The sequence below is a fragment of the Marmota marmota genome, unplaced genomic scaffold, assembly GCF_001458135.2.
Source record: "Marmota marmota marmota unplaced genomic scaffold, marMar, whole genome shotgun sequence".
In the NCBI taxonomy this organism is placed as follows: Eukaryota; Metazoa; Chordata; class Mammalia; order Rodentia; family Sciuridae; genus Marmota; species Marmota marmota.
The window spans coordinates 65,675,584-65,698,806 of NW_026000026.1; the positions used below are offsets into that span (position 1 = coordinate 65,675,584).

At 37.6% G+C, this 23,223-nt stretch overlaps 1 protein-coding gene across 12 annotated transcripts in view; it reads left to right on the forward strand.

Moving 5' to 3' along the window:
* The window catches only part of Fer (FER tyrosine kinase), a 459,302-nt gene that overhangs the window by 12,263 nt on the left and 423,816 nt on the right, over positions 1 to 23,223 (forward strand). Inside the window, exon 1 of one of the 12 annotated variants that reach the window (XM_048811561.1) lies at positions 23,115 to 23,223. The exons of the other annotated variants lie outside the window; for them this stretch is intronic. The gene's annotated coding sequence lies outside the window, so the exon portion shown is untranslated. Of the gene's footprint in view, positions 1 to 23,114 lie in introns of those variants that run through there. 12 annotated transcript variants of the gene reach the window in all.

Genomic DNA, 23,223 nt, shown 5'->3' on the forward strand with positions numbered 1-23,223 from the left:
TCTGGTCAATACCTGTCTGGCCAGGGGTGGCTTCTCCTCTGGAACTGCTCCAGGAACTTCCATGCCTTGGAGTTTAGTTCAAACTGACTTTGGCACCTGAAACAGGAACAATTTCCTCCTCACCCAGTCTGAGACCTGCCAGTTTTCATTCTTGGTATGATTAAGAGGAGAATTTAAGTTCTGCGCAGATAAAACCCTAAATTCTTCCCCAATATCCTTTGTGATCCCCTTTTGCCTATTTCTATAGCCCCATCACTTCTCTCTTTCCCCATTCGCACCCTGAACCCTGTTCCAGACATTCAGGATTCCTACAAATCCCTGAACACAGATTCTCTCCCATGCTTCTGCCTTTGCTGTTGTCCAGACCAGAAATTCCTTTCACTCCTTCATCAATAGGCCATATTGTATTCATACTTCCAGACACAATTCTGTTACACCTTTCTCTGGAAACTCCTTCTATGCCCAGTCTTCATGCCTGGGTTAGAAATACCCTCTCTCTGATCCAGGAGCACTTTGTTCTTATTTCTGGCACACCTCTTATCACACTGCAGTTAAATCACTTGTCTCTATCCTAAGTTTGGGAGCCCTAAAAGTAGAGGAAATGTTGTTGACCTTTGTATTCCCAGATGCCTTGCACAATTTTGCAATATATTAAAGCCTCAGTAAAGTTTTTTTTTTTTTTCAGTAAAGTTTAATGAGTTCCAATTCAGTTTTTTAAAAATTGGATCTTCTTAATAACTGGAAAACCAATATTATCTCTACTAGCCAAACTGGTAGAGAGCATTTAAGATTATGATTAAAACAACCATGAAAATTATGTTAAATAGAATATATAAAGTTTGCAAATTATAACAACAAGGAAAAAAAATACAGCAAAAAAGCTGAGATGAAAAAGGGGTTCAAAGGGGGAGGTATATAAGATGTTGATTTTCTCTATATTATAGCCAAAATTATCAAGTTAACATTTAAAACTGACAAATCAAGTAATAAATGTATAATCACATTTCAAAATACTGAAGTGGGGGCTGGGGATGTGGCTCGGGTGGTAGCACGCTTGCCTGGCATGCTTGCGGCCCGGGTTCGATCCTCAGCACCACATACAAACAAAGATGTTGTGTCCGCCGAAAACTAAAAAAAATAAATATTAAAATTCTAAAAAAAAAAAAAATACTGAAGTGGACATTAGAAAAATATAGAAAAATAATGCAGTTAATTAAACTGAGATTTTAGAGAATAGACTGTAAAAAATAGACAGTGGGAGCTATGGTTTTAATGTGTTCTCCAGAGTTCATTGTTGGAAACTGAATCCCTAATGAAACAAGGTAGAGAAGTGGGGCCTGATAGAAGGTATTTAAGCCATGAGTGCCCCTCATAAGTGGATTAATGTTATCACAAGAGTGGGTTTGTTATAAAAGCAGGGCCAGGATTCTCTTGCTGCTCTCTCATGCATTCTCTTGCCATGTAAAGGCTTCTGTCACCTTTGAACAAGATGAGGCCTTCACCAGATGCAGCCACTCCATCTTAGACTTCTTGTTCTCTTGAACTCTAAGCCACATACATTTCTGTTCCTTGTACATTTTGCTGTCTCCAGTATTCTGTAATAGCAACACAAGATGGACCAAGACAGGGAGACATTGCTCATAGTGGGGGAAAGTATGTATACACGCATGTATAAGCCTGTATGTATATTCAAAAGAAACAGAATGAAATGTATAAAGTTGTAGTAGGTTCTAGTCTAAAATGACCTAGAATGCAAATTTTTACATTTTTAGAAGGAACACACATAAAAATATAAAATATAAATATAAAAATATATAGATCATATACTAAAAGATAAAAACTAGGAAACATAAGAAGGGACAAGTGTCATGTCAATAAAAGTACCTATGAAACCAAAATGACTTTCAGAAGGTTATGAAACAAAGTCCATTTAAATGTTATAAGAGATACATTCAATACAAAGCACCTAGAATACCTGAGAATTAAAAAGTAAAGAAGAGGTCATGAAGTGAAATGAACACAAATAATTCATATTGAGAAAATACTACAAAATAAATATTAATAAAAAGACTAAAGATAAACTCAATGGAAAAAATAGGTAAGAAACTTGACCAAACACTTACAGAAAGTACGTTTCCACACATGAAAAGATGCTCTACTTAATTATTAATCAGAAAAATACAAAGTAAAGCCACTACAAAACTCCTAGAATCAGCTAAATGTTAAAAAGACTAAAAATATCAAGTGTTGGTAAGGATAAAGAGTTCTTTGAACTCTCATAAACTGATGCTTGAGATATAAATTTTAAAAACTTCTTGGGATAACAGTTTAGTATACTGACATACTAAATAGTTGAAGAATATGTTCTTCTTAATGAAGCAATTCAATTTATAAATTATAAAACCATCAGAAATGTGCACATGTGGATCATCAGGCATGTTTAAGACTAATCATTGGTCAAATCTGCAACCAAATTTCATCAAGGGTAGTGATGTATTTGTATAATAGAAAACAATACAACATTGAAAATAAATGAACTACAATGTATATAATGATACAAATGAATCTTATAAACATAATTTTAAGCTAGAGAGAAAAGACTAAATATTTTATAATTCCATTTATATTAACTTCAGAAATTAAACTCTACTCTAAGTTGATGCACACTTTTGCAGCAAAGAATCAAAAGAATAAGGAAGTAACTGCATAATATTTTCCACAAATATCAGGAAAGAACTGTTCTTAGGAGATACAGGAGACTGTAGCTGGGAATGGGCACAAGGAGGGCAATGGCTTCTTCTTTTTTTTTTTTTTTTCATCACCATCATCACTAGCTGAGTTTATTTCAACAGCATACATTTAAATTATATTCCATTTGAAAGTGCTTCTGAGGTTAGCTGCTACAGAGGAAAGTGTGCCTGTGCTTGAAAGCAGTGAAACGACTCATTAAAATCTGAATCAGCTTCAAATCAAACATTTTAATTTGTGGAGTGGACTATGATCATAAGAAAATAAAGAGCTCATTTCATCGTATTTTAAGAGATATTTGAAAACTTCTTCATAACTTACCAAGGAAAACTACGCATGTTAGAAGAAAGGCCCCAGTTTCTGCTGTGTTCCTAAAGTCGCCTTCTGTTCTAACATGCAGACTCAGAGACTAAGTGGGTTAAATAGATATCATCTTTAATCTTTGCAAAATGGATTAAATAGACATTAGTGGGATGCTCTATGAGCACATGTGTTTCCTAGGCAAATACAGCTATCCTGGAATGTGTGGTTTTGAATTACATTATAAAACATGGAGATGTGTCTTTAACTTCGTGTATGGGAGTTGGTCCATGGTTTCCAGAGTGCTGTCAACCTGTGCNAACAATGAGGGTCTCCCTCCATTACCATGCAATTTCCCTTTTCTCTCCCTTTCCATCCCACCTCATGTATCTGTTTAATGTTAATCTTTTCTTCCTGCTCTTCCTCCCTGCTCTGTTCTTAGTTGCTCTCATTATATCAAAGAAGACATTTGGTATTTGTTTTTTAGGGATTGGCTAGCTTCACTAAGCATAATCTGCTCTAGTGCCATCCATTTCCCTGGAAATTCTATGATTTTGTCATTTTTTAGTGCTGCGTAATACTCCATGGTGTATAAATGCACATTTTTTTTATCCATTCGTCTATTGAAGGGCATCTGGGTTGGTTCCACAGTCTAGCAATTGTGAATTGTGCTGCTATGAACATCGATGTAGCAGTATCCCTGTAGTACGCTCTTTTAAGGTCTTCAGGGAATAGTCCAAGAAGGGCAATAGCTGGGTCAAATGGTGGTTCCATTCCCAGCTTTCCCAGGAATCTCCATACTGCTTTCCAGATTGGCCGCACCAGTTTGCAGTCCCACCAGCAATGTACAAGAGTACCCTTTTCCCCACATCCTCGCCAGCACTTGTTGTTGTTTGACTTCATAATGGCTGCCAATCTTACTGGAGTGAGATGGTATCTTAGGGTGGTATTGATTTGCATTTCTCTGACTGCTAGAGATGGTGAGCATTTTTTCATGTACTTGTTGATTGATTGTATGTCCTCCTCTGAGAAGTGTCTGTTCAGGTCTTTGGCCCATTTGTTGATTGGGTTATTTGTTTTCTTATTGTTTAATTTTTTGAGTTCTTTGTGGCAATGGCTTCTTGAGCTCTACAGATGTTCTACTTCTTGATCTAGATTGGTGATTACACGGTGTTCCTACTGTAGCCATTCATGAAATTGCATACTTACATTTTTATGCAATCTTTTAAAAAACGTGCTTCATTTAACATTAAAATTATTTTTAACTAAAATGTAAGATTCTGAAAACTTCCCCTAAACTTTTTAACTAACGTTTGAAAGATATTCAAGAATTTTTAGTGTCAGAATGTGCCCATTTTAAGTCTTTTGATAACTAATATTTTAAAAGGCTACAATGATAAAAAGAAAATCAACCAAATACATTATATCTGTGCATGGAAACTTTATCAAAATCACTCATTTAGCAAATCCACAAAGGCATTCTGTCCTAATGCTCTTTTTTCACAATGCTGCTGTACCTTTGCTTTGAAATAACTCATACTTTATTTGCTCAAAGTGAACTTTTAAACTTAAAACAATAAAGCCATAAGACATAAAGAGGGTATTTGTGGTGGGCAGTGGGGAGGAGCACTGGGGATTGAACTCAGGACACTCAACCACTGAGCCACATCCCCAGCCCTATTTTGTATTTTATTTACAGACATGGTCTCACTGAGTTGCTTAGTGCCTCACTGTTGTTGAGGATGGCATTGAACCCCTGATCCTTCTATCTCAGCCTCCAGAGCCACTGGGATTACGTGTGCCACCATGCCCGGCAGAGGGTATATTTTAAGATGAGAAAAATTTCACTTAATCTAGTGGCATTATTTCAGAAACTAATAAATAGAGTTTAAAACATGTAATTATAGTGCTTATTTGATATTAACCATTTCTAGAACAAAAAAGAAAAGGATTTAGTATTGACTTTCTTATAGTCATTAGAACAGCAAGAAAAGAAAAATGTTCAATACACTACCATATAATATTAAAATAAATTAGTGTTTCTCAATGAGAGAAAACTTTATTTCACAGGGAATTTTAACATTGTCTGGAGACATTTTTGGTTGCCACAAGAGAATGTGAAGGTAGTAGTAATGGCATCTAGTTGCTAAAGGCCAAAGATACTAATAAAGGGATTTTCATGTTTATTGTAGAAAGTTTAACACACACACACACACACACACACACACACACTTGTTAAAGGAAAACTATGCCAAGCACGATGGTGCATGCCTATGATCCCAGCAGCCTGGGAGGCTGAGGCAGGAGGATTGCAAGTTCAAAGCCATCCTCAGCAATTGAGCAACGCCCTAGCAACTTAGGGAGACCCTGTTTCAAAATAAAAAAATAAATAAAAAGGACTGGGGATAAGTGCCCCTGGGCTCAATTCCTGGTACCAAAACAACAACAACAAAAGCAGAAAACTATTCAGGACCATTGCAATAGGTACAGGGGTCGCTGCAATGGAATTTTGCAGTGGGGAATGGAGACTGGGCTCAAATATGAATGGATCATGGGCAAGTGGGAATTTATGGCCAAGGAGCAGTATAGGGGTCAGTGGATGGAAAAATTACTAAGAGGAAATATCAAGGGTAAGGGGGATTCTTGCTAAACCAAGCCAACTGGATTCTTGCTAAAGAAGTCAAGGTGATGACACATCATCTGGGGAATGGTTGATGATGGGCTAAGTACAGTTGTGTGTGTGTGTGTGTGTGTGTGTGTGTTCCCACAGTGACTAAGATGAAGACTCTGTCTCTGTCTTCAAACAATGTGTTAAATAACCACAGACATATTCACAGGGTATTAGAATAAAGAGGAGGAGCTGTTAGCTAATCTGAGCATATTACTACCTTTCTGTGATAAAATTAGTGCTATGCTTATTTTATCATCATGATTAGATCTCTTTTATGGTTCAGACTAAAACATTGATAAAGCAACTTTCTCATTATAAACAGAAAAGAAGAAAAAAGTTATGGATGTGATGTATAGAAGGTGCCTAAAGTAGAATTTCAGTACTGTGAACAGCAACAAGTAAAGAAAATGAATATGTACAAAATCTCCTTTGAGGCCAGAAAGTAGGTAGTGGGGTGAAGTTGACTCACCCTCCCTCCTATCATCTGATGGTTCCCAAATGCCTGGTTGACATCTGGATTAAGGGGATAGATGAATGAATCACGAGTGGAATAAAAGGAATCAGCACCAATGAATGATAGATTGGATTGGGATAGGATTCTTATAACTCACTAGTAATTGCAACTCTTTATAATAATAGTATTACTGTAATAAGCTGGTGGGAAATGGTTAAGGAATAAATACGTTCTGGAGACACAGAGATCCTTGGGATATGAGGAATCAGTGTGCTAAACAGCACATTGCATAACATGCAATGCTTGGGCCAGTTTGTAGATTCGAGAATGATAGAAGATGAACGATAGGGTCCAAAAGAAGTCAACCTTGACTGATAATTCTAGTGCAGAATAGAAGGTGGAATTGAATATGTATCTTTGGTTTGATAAAGAACATTTCCATGTTTGTATTCCATGTTTGTATTTTATTTAGAAATCAGCGAGAAACCATGGAAGATGATCCTCTTTTCTTCAGGTTTTCAAACTTATCTATTTTCATGGAAAGGAGTTCCTCCTACTAAGGGGAGGGGAGAAAGAGAGAGAAAGCGGATAAAAAGTAAAGTTGAACTATTGGTGTTTACGAAATACTCTTTCCAGCTCAAATTCTCCTTGATATATGCTATCCCCTAAGCCTAGATCATTAACTGATGTGTCAGCTTCGTCTCTGGGGTTTTACTTGAAACATTACTTCCTCAGGAAGTATTTTCCTTTCCTCCTCTCCCCCATCTTCATCTTGCCGCAGGAATCTTCTTGCTATAAGCACTCAAGCTGTAATTAAGTAATGTGTTTTGCAGTTAATTATTTTAGGTCTGTCTCCTCTTTCATGTTCCCACCAACCAACCTCCCTTCTTAAGCGTTCAGAAGGTCAGTGGCCTCGACAGTTTTAGTAATCAAGGGGTGGGCGTTCATCTGCTGCGCCTTGCAGTTCTGACAACACGAGGTCCGAAGTGACCGAATGAATGGGCTTCTGTGGTGAGTAATGAGCATCTCCAGGCGCGTAAGAAGCACCCCAAAATGCTGCTATTCCCATTAATTATCTCACTGAATTTTGACAAACCCATGGCAAGTGTTCAACCCCGATGCTGTGGTTGAACAGCATCTGGCAACCCGTCTGACGCCCCCACGGCGACTGCACCAGGTCTGGGACTGAGCCTTGTCCACTCCCCAGGTCAGGCTTTTCGGGCGGCCGTCTACAGGTTCGCCCAGTGCTCGGGCTTCGGCCCGCGGCCGCCCCAGGTGAAGCTCCTTTCCAAGGCTGGAGGGCCACCAGCGCAAGAGGCGGGCGCGGGAAACGCCAGAGACCTCGCGCGCCCAGCAGGCGAGAACCCCGCTCCCCGACACTGAAACTGCTCCGCTGAGGGTCACCGGCAAGCGTGGGGTCTCAAGCGCCCATTCTGGGAACGCCGGATTCATGATCTAGAGCGGACGTGGAAACGGGATCAGCGAGGCGTAGGCTGGGACCCTAGCCGGGCGTGGGCTCCGAGCCGCTCTAGGACGCGGGAAGATCCGCCTCTCAGTGGTTCGGGCCAGGCTTGTCCTGTGTAGGGAAGCTGCGAAGGCCCTGCCTTAATCCTGGAGCTTGCGAACCCCGGTAGGATATTCTAGCAGGCCAGAAGGGCGGGGCAGGCCCTGGAAAAGCTTTGACTACCAGTTACCTCTCAATTCACCAGCTGTCCCTGGAAAAACTCTGATTTCTAAAATTTCAGAGAACAGTTTGGTTAATTTTTGTCAAAAATTTGACCCTTATTTGCAGCTGGGCAAAAGTAAATACACGACCACTTCTTAGTCTTTATCCTTTTCAACTGATGTCTCCTGTTTTGTTAGTTTTGATTCTGATTCTTGCTACAGATATCTTCATGTGGTGGTAGCCCAAGATAGGAACCCCTAACCACAATTTCCTTCCTTTGGGCAGAATGTGGGATCAGGACTTCCTTTTTTCTCCTTACAGACCTAACAGGCTTTCAAAAGAATGACTATTAGTTCTATTACCTACACTAAAGCAAAACTCAGAAATTTACAATTACACAGCGGCCAGAAAGGGGGGAAGGTGTTACACCATTAGCGCTAAAACCATTAAAGATGAGCAGTTCTTAGGGCTGAACCCACAGAATGTAAGAGACCCTGTTAAAACTTGAATTACTCTGTATGAGGTAAATGGAAACAGCAAGGGAAAATGACAGATACGTGTATTTCTGAATGTACTACCATCAACTAAAAAGAAACTTTAATGACTAGGTTTATTGAGGTTACATGCAGTAATTCTTAAATGTTCTGCAATTAGAAATTCCTACATTATGAAGGCAATTTAGAGGATTATAGCAAGATGGTAAAACATGACTCCTTCATATACTTATTCTTCATTCAAAAGCCTTTTGTCAGTTCCCTAAGTCTTTAAAAAGAAGCCTCATTTCATACATTTTCATATAAGTCCTCTTTAAACATCATTCCAAAATCAAATTCCTTGTGTTTAGATAGATACAGGTAGAAACACTCTTCACGGGTCAGCAAAGATATATGAATAATTTAAACAGAAAAGGGGGAAAAAGTTGATGGCTCTGACTAGTTAAGAACCCCAAGGAATTCAGTTTCAGTTGGAAAATCTTAAAGCAATTTCAGAATACTTATTAATGAGCTTATTATATTATCCATTTTAAGAATCTGCCTTGGCAATCTCTTGTTCTTAGTAGTTCTCTCTAATAACTTCCTCATATTATTGCTGTGTGCATAATGATGTTCTTTACTATATCCAAGAGAGTTTTTGATGTTGGAATATGCAATGACTCAAGTTTCACTCTAGCAGCTTGAAAGACTGATAATGAGGTGCTCTTTTTTTACATTCATGGTCCCCTTCCAGGCGTATAATTTCATTTAAAGTTGATATTGTTCTTTTACATTTTTTCTATTCAATAATGAAATGCAAAACAATGATTGTTCCCCCAAGAACAACTTTTAAGTTTTCTGAGAGCTATGATAAGGACTTTGCAGCAAATTCTCCAAGTATCATTTGGGAATTTTAACACAATACGCTTGAAAGCTAGACAAAAGGGAAAGTTCTAAATTAAAATGTGTAGATGAAAATGTATTATCTGTCACTAAACCAGTAGTTATCAGTAGTGATTTAGTGGGTGGAAAATAGAATGACAGGAAGTATGTGAAGATCTGGTTGCCTAAAATTGGTGTTGATAGCACTCAATCTGAGCTCAACATTGTAGGAAGAATTACTTAGATCACAAAGACAAGGAAAAGGGTGTTTGAAGATGAAAAGATCAAGAAGAATAAAATACACAATAATAATAATAATAGTAAATAATATTTATGGAGTATTTATTAAACACCAGACACCATTTTAAACATTTTAAAGTTTTGCCATTTAATATTCAGTAACCCATGAAGTTGGTGCTGTTATTACCTTTATTTTAGAATTAAGACTTAGTTGAGTAATTTCTCCAATGTTACATAACTGGGAAGTTGTGGAGCAAATTCTCAAATTTAGGTTTGTTTGACTTTTAGAGCTATAAGGCAGTTTTAATATCAGCTATGTTATTTTTTATTTTAAAAGATCTGATCTTCTCTACCATTGTCATTTTGCATGGATGCTGAGCATTCTTTCTTTCTTCAAAAATCACTCCTCCACCTCTGAATCGATAGACAACATAGATAATGTGGCTTTTGTTTTCAGTCATCTGAATTAAAATCACAATGCCTACACTAACAGACTTTGAGGCTATATAGCACATATTTAATTCTATGCCTCATTTTTATGTCTGTAAGTAGGGATAATATTAGTGTCTTACCTATAGGGTTTGCATAAGACAAAATGCCAGTCATTATTGCTGCATTGTAGATGAACAACCATAGTTGAAAACAGATACATGTGGTTGTGATTAGTCAGCTTACTTTAAAAACAATTCACAAAAGAATTTTTTAATCCATTATTTGGCATTTGAATACTACTGCAAAGCAAGAAGAGTTATTGAACAATAGCTAATGTTTATGGAACTCTCACCATTATAAACTCTTTGTACATATCAGTGAACTTATTTTCAAGATAACCTTTTAAAGTTGCTTGTATTATTCTCATTTTATAGAAGAGGCAACAGGTTATGTAACCTGAGCAAGATCACCCACCTATAAAATTACTGAGCCATGATTTAATCTGAGCAGGCTAGTTAAGGAGTCAGAGCTTTCACTCATGATCATTTTTCTAGAAAAGTGCTCCTCATTGCATGTATTCATATCATGGAATTTTCTAATTTTCCATAAAATTTTGAGGCATGCAGACTCCCTGAAGTCTAACTATAACTACATCCCATGATAACCTGTTACAGAGAATATTTATCACATATTTAGTGAATAGTCACTGCAAAAATATAAATTACAAGCTTTTGTATAGGAGAAAAATTAGTTATAGAAGGATTCAATGTTTTTTATCTGTTTTTGTACTAGAGATTGTACCCAGGGGCACTTAAGCACTCAGCCACATTTCTAGCCCTTTTTATTTTATATTTTGAGACAGGGTCTTGCTAAATTGCTTAGGGTTTTGGTACATGGCTGAGGATGACTTTGAATTCTCAATCCTCCTGTGTCAGCCTTCCAAGTTGCTGGGATTACAGGCATGCACCATTGCACCATGCTTCAATACTTTGAAACAGAAAATTTTAGAATCCTCAGAATCCTCACACTATTGACCTCTGCTAGTAAACCATAAATAGCCCTTCTGTAGCTGCTTGTAGTGGAAATCTATGGCAGTAATTAGTACCCATTCTTTCCTTTTTCATTTGTTCTGTGACAGGAGATTGAACTGGGGGCTTTGTGCATGCTGTGCAAGCACTGTGCCATTGAGCTATATCCCCAGCCCCCATTCCATCTTTTGAGAAGTATTTTTGACCTCTTCAACTGTGATTCCAGCAAAAGCTGCCATGTTCTTCCATGATTTTGACATCCTGTGGATATTTGATTAGTCTTAAGTTTTAGGCGGAAACTATATTTTACATTTATGTGGTGCTGAGGATTGAGCACTCTACCACTGAGCCATAACCTTGATCCTAATCTATCAGAAGAGGAGCTGGCAAACATTTTCTCCCATTCTGTAGGTTCTTTCTTTGAACTTTTAATTGGTTCCTTTGCTGTGCAGAAGCTTTTAGTTTGGTTCCATCACATTTATTGATTCTGGGTAACATTTCCTAGGCTGGAGGAGTCCTATTAAGGAAATTGTGTCTGTGCATATATGTTGGTGTGTTGACAATGTTGTCCTCTAGTAGTTGTAAAGTTTCTGGGCTCATTCTAAGGTTTTTGATCCATTTTGAGTTGCTGTTTCTGCAGGGGAAAGAATTAGGTGTCTATTTTTGGTCTTTTACACATATATAGTTTTCCCAGCACCATCCATTAAAGAGGCTGTCTTTTCTCCATTATAAGTTTTTGGCACCTTTATCAAGAATTAGTAGACTTTAGCTTTGTGGATTTTTTTCTGTCAGACTTTATTTTTAATAACTATTTAAATTGCCCCTTGTTGGAGATTGTTTAATTACTACAGATATTTTCACAAATAAAGCACTGTGCTCCTTAAGAGCAGGAATACTGTGTAAGGATTCATACAGCACAAAACCTGGGACATACTATGTGATCAACCAACCATTGGATTGAGTTGAATTACATCTTCATTTTTTTTGTTGTTAAAACTAAGTTTATTTGCAATAAAATTTATTATTGTATAACAACAAAGTTATTGTAAAACTATTTCTTGGGGTAACCCCAGTCCCTCCTCTCTTCTCTATCCCAATGTTTCTTGTTTTTGTGGTACTGGGGATTGAACCAAGGGTGCTCTACCACTAGGCTACACTCCCAGTGCTTTTTATTATTTTATTTTGAGACACAGTCTTGAACTTGTGATTCTTTTGTCTTAGTCTCCCAAGAAGCTGAGATTATAGGAATGCGCCACTGCAGCAGTTTTCTCTCCCAATATTTCCATGGCAGTAACCACTGTCACTTCTTTATACATGCTGCACTGTCCTTCTGGAGTAGAACAAAACCATAGTTCAAAAACAAGAATCACGTGATAGCAAAGGGCAAGCATTAAATTAAGCACAACTTCCTGCTGCGGTTGGGGGCTATCTCAGTGTTAAAACCAGCACAATAGATCTGCTCAATTACTTCTTTGCACCTGTGTTAGCCTTGCTGTAGAATGGATACCCATTTCCTTTAACACAGAGACACTGGGAAGCTCTGTATGTAAGAAATGAATTGCCTGAAAATCTTTTTGGATTGTCTGAAAAATCACATTTTCCAGAACTCCTGGAATACAAGTCCCCTGTATGTTAATTTACTAAGGGCTCCTTGTTTGATCCTTAGCACTAAGCTAGGGGCAAAAGGGGGCAGTGTTTAAATTTAACCAATCAATGTGAAAAAATGAGTTTACACTAAATGGTCTCTACAGAAAACAAAAGTTTCTAATGTTAAAAGAAAACAATGATATTACTATAGATCTCGTGAAAGATGAAACTGAGTGGAAGAATTGCCATTTCAACAAAGTAAACAAGGTGATATAATTTAGAATTTTTTCCAAACATTTTTTAATTTTTGATAAACATATATTTAAATACATATTCATAGATCCATATAAGACACTACATACGTTATAAAATATATATTACTAGACCTGCCCTCATTAGATATGACCTTGCACTAGGGCTAAACCATAATGTGAACAATTTCAGATCTATAAGATGATGTCATCTATTGTATTTATTATTTGATTTGGTCAATAGTTTCATTTCATTGTATGGTAATACACTATAGCATACCCAAACCTTATCAAGTGTCTAATATAAATTTGTATAAGTTTTTAGGTATAAAAGGGACTGAATATTAAAACTATAAGAATATTATTAGTATCTGTGGTTCTGTAAGAAAATAATAATGACTGAGATGTATTTATGCATTCATCCACTAATGGTCCAGACAGACCCATCTAACTCATTTGGTCTTCACAATTTTCAAAGATGAGATTTGAGTTGAGCCTGAAAGAATGGAAAGCATTTTAAATTATTTATTGATGCATTACAATTACAGATAATAATGGTATTCCGTTTCCTTCCCCTCCTTCACCCTCATTATTTTTTTTTTATTTTTTATTTTTTGGTAATGGGGATTGAACTCAGGAGCACTTGACCACAAAGCCACATCCCCAGCCCTATTTTGTATTTTATTAGAGACAGGGTCTCACTGAGCCGCTTAGCACCTCACTTTTGCTGAGGTGGCTTTGAACCTATGATCCTCCTGTCTCAGCCTACACAGCCACTGGGTAGGCTTCATTTTTTTTTTTTAAAGTAGAATGTTCAGTAGTGACTTATAAATATTTTCTTTGGATTGTCTTTTAATTTTCCTGCCATTGTCTTTCACAAAGCAATATTCTAATTTTGATCAAGTCTAAATTATTTATTTTTTCTTTTTTGTATTATGCTTTTAGTGTTGTATTTAAGAACTCTTTTCTTAATTGAAGGTCACAGAGATTTTTCTCCTGTAGTTTTCTCTGAAACTTTTACTATTTCACATTTAGATCTGTGATCAATTTTGAGTTAATTTTGGTATAAAGTGAGAGGTATGGGTCATTATTTTCATGTCAGTTTCTAATTATTACTGCACTATTTATTGAAAAGATCATCCTTTCCCATTGAAATATCTTTGAACCTTTGCCAATAATCAATTGATCATATTTTCATGGGTCTATTTCTGGATTCCTTGTTTCATGATCCTTTTGCCTGTGTTTTTACCCACCCTTCACTCACTTTATTACTGTTACTTTTTGATAAGTCTTGAAATCGGGCCATATGATTCCTTCAGTTTTGTTCTTTCTTTTCAAAACAGCAATCCTATTTCAAAAAGGGATAAAAGCTTTGAACAGACACTTCACCAAAGAATATACATGAATGCAAATAAATACACGAAATGATACTCAAGGTAATTAGTCATTAGGGAAGTGTAAATTAAATAAAATACCACAATAAAATACCACTGCACACCTACCAAAAAGGCAAAACAAACTCCTTAATTTCTCTCCAACAGTACAAAGTGCTGGTGAAAATCAAGAGCAACTGGAACCATCATGCATTACTGTTGGAAATGTAAAATGATACAGCCACTTCAAAAAGTTCGGCAGTGTCTTATAAAGTTAAATATGCAGTTACCAGAAGGACCAGCAATCTCACTCCTTAAGTATTTATCCAAGTGAAATGAAAAGTTATGTTCTTACAAGAAAACTTCTGTATGAGTATTTATAGCAATTTTATTCATAACTGCCAAAAATGGAAAAAGGTTCTCAAATCAGAAATGAATAAACAATGAAATACCACACTGTGATAAAATGGAAAAAACTACTAATACATTCAATAAAACATAGACAAATGTCAAATGCATTATGCTAAGCGAGAAAAGCCAGACTCAAAAGGCTATATACAATGTGATTCCATTTACATGACCTTTTGGAAAATGTAAGATTATATTAATGAGGAATATATCAGTGATTGTCAGAGAATGTGTGGGTATGGGATTGACTGTTTTCAAGGTGAAGTTACAAAATCCTTCAACAAAATTTCCTCATTTTTCTGGAAAGGTTTTGTAAAGTGTTCTTTACTTTGATAGCCCTGATAGTTACATGGCTCTGTATTGGTCAAAAGGCATAGAAATGTACACTAAAAAGAGGGATTTTTACTGTATGTAAATTAAATGAATTTAGAGGCATACTATTCTATAACTAGAGGGGAATAGGGAAAGATAACTGTGTAGTAGGAGATAAATCTGGATAGTTAAAGAGCATGTATATTTGTAAAGGGCTCTAAAACCAAGGTTAAGAAACTAGACATACCTTTAAGCCAAAGCATTTGGTTGAAAATGACAGGTAGCCTCACTATTGTCAATTTGTACCACAGAACCCTAGGAGGCAGGTAGTGAAACTAATTAAGAGGTGATAAGAGCCTCCACAAGAGTAAATACCTTGTATCTGAAAATAATTTATAAATTAAAAATTATTTCATTTACTCTGTCTTAATTAATCCTCATAAGAACCAGTGAGGTTAGAATTATTATCTGTAGTTAATGGATTAAAAAAAAAAAGGAGACTCAGAAAGGTCAAGGGATTTGTTTGGGTTCACACTATATAACTGTGAAGTTAAGACTTGAAGCTCAGTCACTTGCTTCTTTCCAGCCCTCTTTAAAATTCTCTCACATCATTTCCTTAATTTCCCTTTCAGCACTGATCACAATCTATAGGTTGCCTGTTAATTTGTTTTCTTGCTTATTGTCTCTATCTTCCACTTGGCTTCAGGGAAGAACCTCTGTCCCCCATGTTCCCTATTGTAGCCTCTGAGTCTCTTATCATAATTGAATTCTTCTTTCCACACTGGCAGGGGACCCTTTCTACCAAAGAAGCATGCTGACAATACCCTTTCTTGATTTTTTTTTCCTTTCTTGATTTTTTTTTTTAACATTAGTAATTATCTGAAGAGGATTTAGTTGTTTTCACATTCATTCTTCCCAGTTTCCTTCAACCTATTCCTATAATATTATAGCAATTCTAATATCATCCCTTTTGGTTTCTTCAATATTTATTGGTTAGATTTTGATGATTATGTAATAATTTTTTAAGTCTTAGTTTCATGGTATATTATGATTGTATTTTTAAGATGTAAAGTTTCTTTTTAAAAAACAAAAATTTCCCTTGTGGTTAATAATTGCTTCATTTTCCATTTGCTTCTTCTCTTGTATGTCACCCCTTAAAAATCAGAAATATATTACACCTCTCCATGCGGTGACATACATTAGGAAATTTATTAATACTATTGTTTCATTTCCTGGAGACATCATTCTGGAGACTTCTATTCTGCCTCAATCTGGTTGCTTTTTAGGCTTGCTGTACAGTTGTTATCCTGGAAATTTCCTTCACTATTATTCTGGGTACTCCCCTTTCCTTTCTCCAGTATTGATTCTATGTCTTCAGGTCCCTTATGTCAGTCTCTCCTTTTGATGCAAAATACCTTTTATTACCTTCTTGAGAAACTATCCCATGGGAAGTGAACTTTTTAAAATCTTGTATATCTTCTCAGATTTGTTTGATTTGTTAGCTTTATAGGGAATTCTAGATTGTAAATAATCTCCCCTTGAAATTTAAAGATTATGTCCCATTTTCTTCTGTCTTCCTAAATCACTGTTAGAAGGTCTAATACCAGCAGGCCCTAAGTGAGACTATCTCAAAATGAAAAATAAAAAAGGCCAGGGAATGTGGCTCACTGGTTGAGCACCCCTGGGTTCAATCCCTGGTACCAATAAAATAAAATAAAATAAAGTCCAATACCATTTTCTATTCTCATGCCTGATCTTTTGTCTGCAATTTTTTATTTTATCTGAAGATTGTAGTAAATTTTATTTATCTGAACTCTTGGAAATTTTAGAATATCAGTCTCCTCCATTCAATTTATAAGGCACTCATTAGATCCCTTTCAGTCTAAAAACTCAGGTCTTTCCGTATTGTTAAAATATCTTACTTTGATATTCTGCCTCTCCCCATTAACCTCCTTTTCTGTTTCTTTTGGTCAGATGTTCAGTCTTCTTGATTGATCCTTAATTTTCTTTTCTCTCACTTTTTCAACTATTTGTCTTTTTGATATTTTGCATCCTCTCAACTTCAACTTATCATTTGCTATTGGGTTATAAAATGTATTTTCTGATTTTCAAAATCTCATTTTTTTTCTCTGAATATTATCTTAGAAAAATAGCATTCAGTTTTTTTTTTTTTCCATTCAATATCTTTTCTTCTTTCTTGAAGGACATCACTCATAGTTCTTTGAACATTTTTTTCTGTTCTCTCCTTTGGTTTTGTTTTTCCTGTTTGTTTTAGTGTCTGGTTTTCATGACTACAGGTTTACTAAAAACTGAAATGACTCCAGATGTCTCTTTATCTTCAAGAATAAGGGAAGCTACCTGCATGTTGGAACTTGTGGATTGACAGACCTCATCATTTTGTGACTTGGCAGGAAATCTGGCCATTTTGGAAGATCCTCCCAGTTCCCAGTAGCCAGAAAAGTATTTTTGCTTGAGCAAGTCAATTTCTCTAGAAAGAAGTACTCCTACAATTTAAATCCTCTCTGAAGGACATAAACCTCAGACTTCATTATAGAAGCCAAGTAGGAGAAGTCTCAGTTCATTATGTAGATTTTGACTTGTTTCTTTGCTTCAATGTGTGCTAAGGCACTTCATTCCTATACTCAGTCATCTTTATGTCTTGAGACCAGAGGTTCTCTAGTTCAACATCACCAGGGAGTAAATCTCATTGTTTCTAGACTGGGGTAGCTGATTTGTTGAGGAAGTGTTTGGATTCTGGTCTACTTACTGCATTTATAGATTTCCCACTAATTCTATTGCTTTTAGCTCTTCTCACTCATGCCTAAGGGATCCCTGCAACTTAGATGCCTGGGGATTTAGAGCTGTTTATATTGTGCCAAGGAGTTTGGGGGGAGGGCAGAGAGGTAGATTCCCAAGTTTAATACACCATGTTGACCAGATTCTCTGAGCTCTTCTAAACATATGGATTTTTGAAACTCTTTTTAGAACTGCTTAGATAGAATCATTGGGGGTGAATCTGGGAATCTGAAATTTTGAAAAGTCCTCGGATGATTCTGATGACCCTCCACCTGGAAATCCTCTTGCTGGCATATTTAACCATTGCTTTGAAGGCACAATGAAAAGAATGGCTTAAAAGGGACAAGTCTTGAATGATCTGGGGACATTTTTGAGAGGATTTGTCTTGAGGAATGTTGTTGGTAGTATTTCTCAATGAAGAGCAGAAGGCTGGGCAAGCAAAGGCACCAGTGTTAGGGTGCAAGGGCCCCAATGTTAGAGTGCAAGGACAGTCAGCCTCTGCTTAGGATGGATGGTTGTGTGATGGCAGTAATGCATTTGGTATCTAGTTTGAAGGCAGAATAGAAGCTCTATTTTACCTTTCTTTTTTCCCCCTTTATTTTCCTTATGCAGATTGGTAAAGGAAGCCCATATGGCCATTTTAAATTTAGAAAACTAAAGTAACTGAATAAAATATAATGGAAGAAAAGAAAAAGTTCAAAGAAAATTTCAAACAAGACCATTAGTAACAATGTTCATTCGAGAATAATTTTTTAAAACCAAAAGAAATTTATATTCACTAAACAGACACTGCAGTGTGTATAGAATAAAGACAGATAATATTTCCATACTGCACACCTCATCTGGCTATATCTATTTTAGGAGTAGTATGTGTAAATGGTTAGGTATGAATTGTGGATTAGAGGGCAGAGAGTTCAAAATCAAAGATGTTGACAGAAAGGAGGAAAAAAGGGGGAGGGGTAAGTAGGGACTACTGAACTAAGATGGCATATAGCCAAGATTTCTCTTGAAGTCTGAGAAATTTTTAGCTTTGTGGTTGTGCTGGGGATCAAACCCGGGGCCTTCTGCAGGTTAGGCCCTAGGTGAACATTCTACCACTGAGCTATACTCCTAGCAGAGGAGATTTTTATACTAAATTAGGGAGAGAGAGAGAGACGGGGTGAGGAATGGGTGGTGATAGCTAAAAAACTAAAAAACTCAAAAAAATATTTTTATTAGATTTTATGTCTACATTATTGTATTTGTTTGTTCAGGTAAGTAATGTTATTAAAACAGACAAAATTTAGTATTTGGGAAAATGGAATATATATTAAGGATTTATTTGTCTACAGCCATAGTAGTACTGTGGCATTTCAAAAGCAGTTATAGTACCTGTAAAGCATCAGGAACCACAGAACAAGAATGAGGCACCAAAAGAAGGTTTATTGGGGGTGGGGAGGTCCTGGGTGAGGTTCACCATCTGTGAAAGGGTGAGAGCTGGGGCAGTCGCAGGCAGGAAAGGCAAGAACAATGTTAATTAGGTAAACTGGAGGTAGGAGGGCCTAGGCCATCTAAATTGCAGCTTACAGACAGCAGGTTGGCAGAGCCAAGTTTAGGGGGATCATGTTTGTGTGGATTGGTCAGAGCTGACTGAAATGACGGGAGATTGCTTCCGGTGGGGTAGGAACCCTTGGTGGTTTGGGTCCATTGCCATTTCAGCTTCTGATTGGCCATTTCAGGTCTCCTCAGCCAGGTAGAAAGTCTCTGCCCACAGATACCTTGAAAGGGAAGGGGGAAGGGAAGCCTGCTGATCTAACAGTACCTAGTATAGATCTAAAGAAGTGAAAGAAGACAGATCTATTATATTCTATGTTAATGACTTCAACTGAGGTACATATTCCTTCATGACCTGTGGGGATGGTTAGTGTTTTATGAAGCCTATAGATCATCTAGACAGGAAATTACTTCTCTTTATTCTTCCATATTCTAAGCTGAGAGACAAATTTTACAGTATTTTTGGAAGCAGGTGAAAAAGTATTTGTTAAATGTGTTGCAATGCAAAGTGATAATTATAGCAGAGAGAAAAATTTAAAACTAGATGTGTTATGATTTTCTCCCTCCGTTTCAAAAATAGAGCATAGATTTTTGGCATATTCATTTACTTTAAGTACATTCATTCAAAATTGCCTTTCCTAGCAAGGCTGGCATATGGTAGATAGTTTTAAGTGAATAGGTGGAACTGAGAAGACTGTTGTAGAACTGGAAAGACTGTTTTCAGATACACAGAGTTCTATTTTCACCATATCTTTACTTGAAGCTACTTTCTGCAAATTTAACAAATTCACTAACCACATCTTTCTGGATTTAGATTCTTTGTTAAAGGTAGGGAAATCCCAGGATTCTTTGAAAAGGTATATCATGGTGAAGCAATCTTCATAGTTGTATCTGGCTTTCCCAACCATTTAAGGCACAAACTTTCATTTAATTCATTCACATTGACATTACATATTCCTCAACATTTAATGTTCTCAGAAAACTAACTTAAATTTTAAGAAGCTTGCTTACAGAGGTTTAGTTAGTGCATTAAACTACAAAATAGATACTAAACATTAAATTTATTATTTCTGGTTCTACTAAAACTTATTGGTAGTTCAGTCAAAAATCATCATCTAATGAGAGACCATTTTAGAAAACACATTAAAAACTCAAACAAACACTGTTACTGCTGTTGACCGGCGACGAGTCCTTGCTTCCCCGAATGCTGAAGTATAACACCAGAGAAGCATGCCAAGGCAAGTGTAGAGTGGAAAGTGAAAGGCTTTATTAAAGGACAACAGAAAAGACTTCTCCCGGGAGGAAGAAGGGAACCCGAAAGGCAGAATCCATGGAAGAGGGAGATCTTCCCTTTTTTATAGCTAAAGTCTTCTTTTAGTCCTCCCACATTCCTGTCCTTTGTTTCCCTCTGTCCTGCAGTGATAGAATGCAGGTGGGAAGGCCTAAAGGTGGGAGATAGCTGGACTGGAGGAGTAATCTGGGCAGGAAGGGCCTGGGGTGGTTTGATTAGCATCTCCCTGTTTGCTGGGAGCTGCTTGTTAACAGTTCCTTAGGATGGCTTCGGGGCCTTGGGGACATTAACATTTGGATTTCCCCAAGTGCTGCTCTGGTTTTCTGGAATCCGGTCTCAATAATGGTCTCCATTTAGACCCTAACTACACTACCCTAACTACACTACAATAACTACACTACCCTAACTACACTAACTACACTAACTAGGTATCTTTAAATCTGTCTTCAACACCACCAAAAGAGAAAACAAAACAAATTGGATTTGGTGTCAGTGGCAGCCTGTAAGCCCAGTGAGTTTGGAGGGTGAGGCTGAAAGATAACAAGTTTGAGGCCAGCTTGAACAATTTAGCAAGGTCCTGTCTCAAAATAAAAAATAAAAAGGGCTGGAGATGTAACTCAGGGGTAGAGTTCCTGTGGATTCAATTCCCAATAATAAATAGTATGGGAAACAAGTAAATAATAATAAAAAAAATGCTTAACTTCCTTGTCTTAATATTCTGGGAACAGGTATTGTTGGGAAAATATGATTAAAAACAATATCTTCCAACCCATAAATCTTCTCACAAGAGTAGTAAAGAAAATTTTTTGTTGAAAAAGCATTAAGCCAGAATGTGATCATATCACAGAGCTAAGGGACTGCAAAAATAGAAAGAAATCTCATCATTTTTATGTAGCTACACAGAAAGAGTCCATTCCATATTGGCCCTCAAGTAAGAGAACTTAGTGTCATATAATTTATCTTTTCTACATAGTTGGGGTGATCATCTAACTTAACTAATTAGTCAATTTTCCCAGAGGAAAAGCAAATTTCTTCTATCTTTATTATAGGATCATATTTTCCCAACTCGGAGCAAGGCACATACTGAGGTTAAACTCCCACTTTCTCAGAAATAGGGATATAGGGGTGTTACCTCCTTTGATGTTTGTGATTTTCCAGGTTCTAGGGAAAGACATTCCTGGATCCTAAACTTGACAAAAAGACCTAGCTCTTCTTCGAAAGGATTTGCATACATTTCAAAAAAAATAAGAAAGCACTTAATAGTTACTTGTTTTCTAAGGCAAGCGCTTTGGGGGGGGGGGCTAAGCTGGGGTGGGCACTGCAGGAGCAGGAAATCAACCCCGCAACTCAAAGGGGAGAATTAAGCCTCTTCTTTTTAATATTTATTTTTTCCTTACAGCATGTTTTGGTTTTTTGGCTTTCAAACAGTAGACAAAGTCCAACTAACGTTTATGTTTTTCTATGTGTAGGGCTATTCACTATGGTCAAATGAATAACCCTGTTTAGAAAAAAACACCACTCTTCTTTGGCTCCCACATAACTCATACATTTTAAAGAGAGAGGGTGGATAAGGAGTTAATGTTAGATTTGCTCCAAAGAATGTGGTTCAACCCTTATACAAGATACAATGTCTTAAAAAGCATGCTACAGGAACATGGGAGGATAACACCGTCAAACTGTGGGGAATAACACCTTCATAAGGTAACAGATCACCTAGTAATTTTAGTTCACATTCCTCATTTCTCACCAAATTCTGAAGTTGCTTCAGAAACAGCCCTCACTGGAAAAGCAAATTAGTTTGGATTCTTAATGCATTGTAGAGTCTCCAAGAGGTAAGGATTTCTTACAGGGGAACGCTCCCAGGAACTGCTGTACACTTTCATAAAGAGCATCCATTAGAATTCCAATACTGTCTTATGTTTTTTAAGTCTCAGGAATTGAGAATACAGGAACAAGACACAGCTCCTGCCCTCAAGGGATTCACAGTACATTGGAGAAGCTGAAAATCATATTAAAGTAATCACCGTTAGATCAGATGCAAGTAAAATGTGGAAACGCACAAGAAAAAAGGATGTGAATGAATGCACTTGAATGTGCAGAGGTCTGCATTTCCCTTTTCCGGGAGATCTAGGCTGTTGGGATCGCTCAACACCCCGCGGGCACACTTAACATTTTAATCACGCCTCCGCCCCCACCCTCCAAATTCCTTTCCCTCGGCAGGCCCGCTTGATAGTCCCTTTCAGGAGGCCCCAGCTTATCATTCCCAGCTCGGCCACTTCCCGGCCACCGCCAGGCTAGCCTCCCAAAGTTTCCTGTGACGCTGCCGTCCGCCTCCGGTCCCATCCCACCGTGGCAGCCCAGGATATTGACTAGGGAGGAGCGGGTTGATGAGGCCGGGAGAGCAGCGCAAAAGCGAAGACCTCAGAACCCCACCCAGGCCAGGGAGAGGGCTCAGAGCTCAGAGCCCGCGGTTCCACGCCTCCGCTCATCTCGCCCGCAACTCTGGTCCACGCGTGCCCACCCGGCCTCTAGCTCGGGCTCCGCCCCCTCCGGGGCCTTGGCCAATCCGCCGCGCCCCGCCTGCTGAGAGGTGGTTGAGGAGGGGGTTGGGGGCCGAGCGGCATCGCCCGCCTTCCGCTCTGGCCCATTGGCTGAGGCCTCGAGGGTGCCCGGAGACCGGAGTGCACCGGGATTGGCTGCAAAGGTTCGTGACAGCGGCGTCTATTGGCTGTGACAGCCCCCGTGACGCGGAGTGGCGACTGGCTCCAGTGTCTGAGG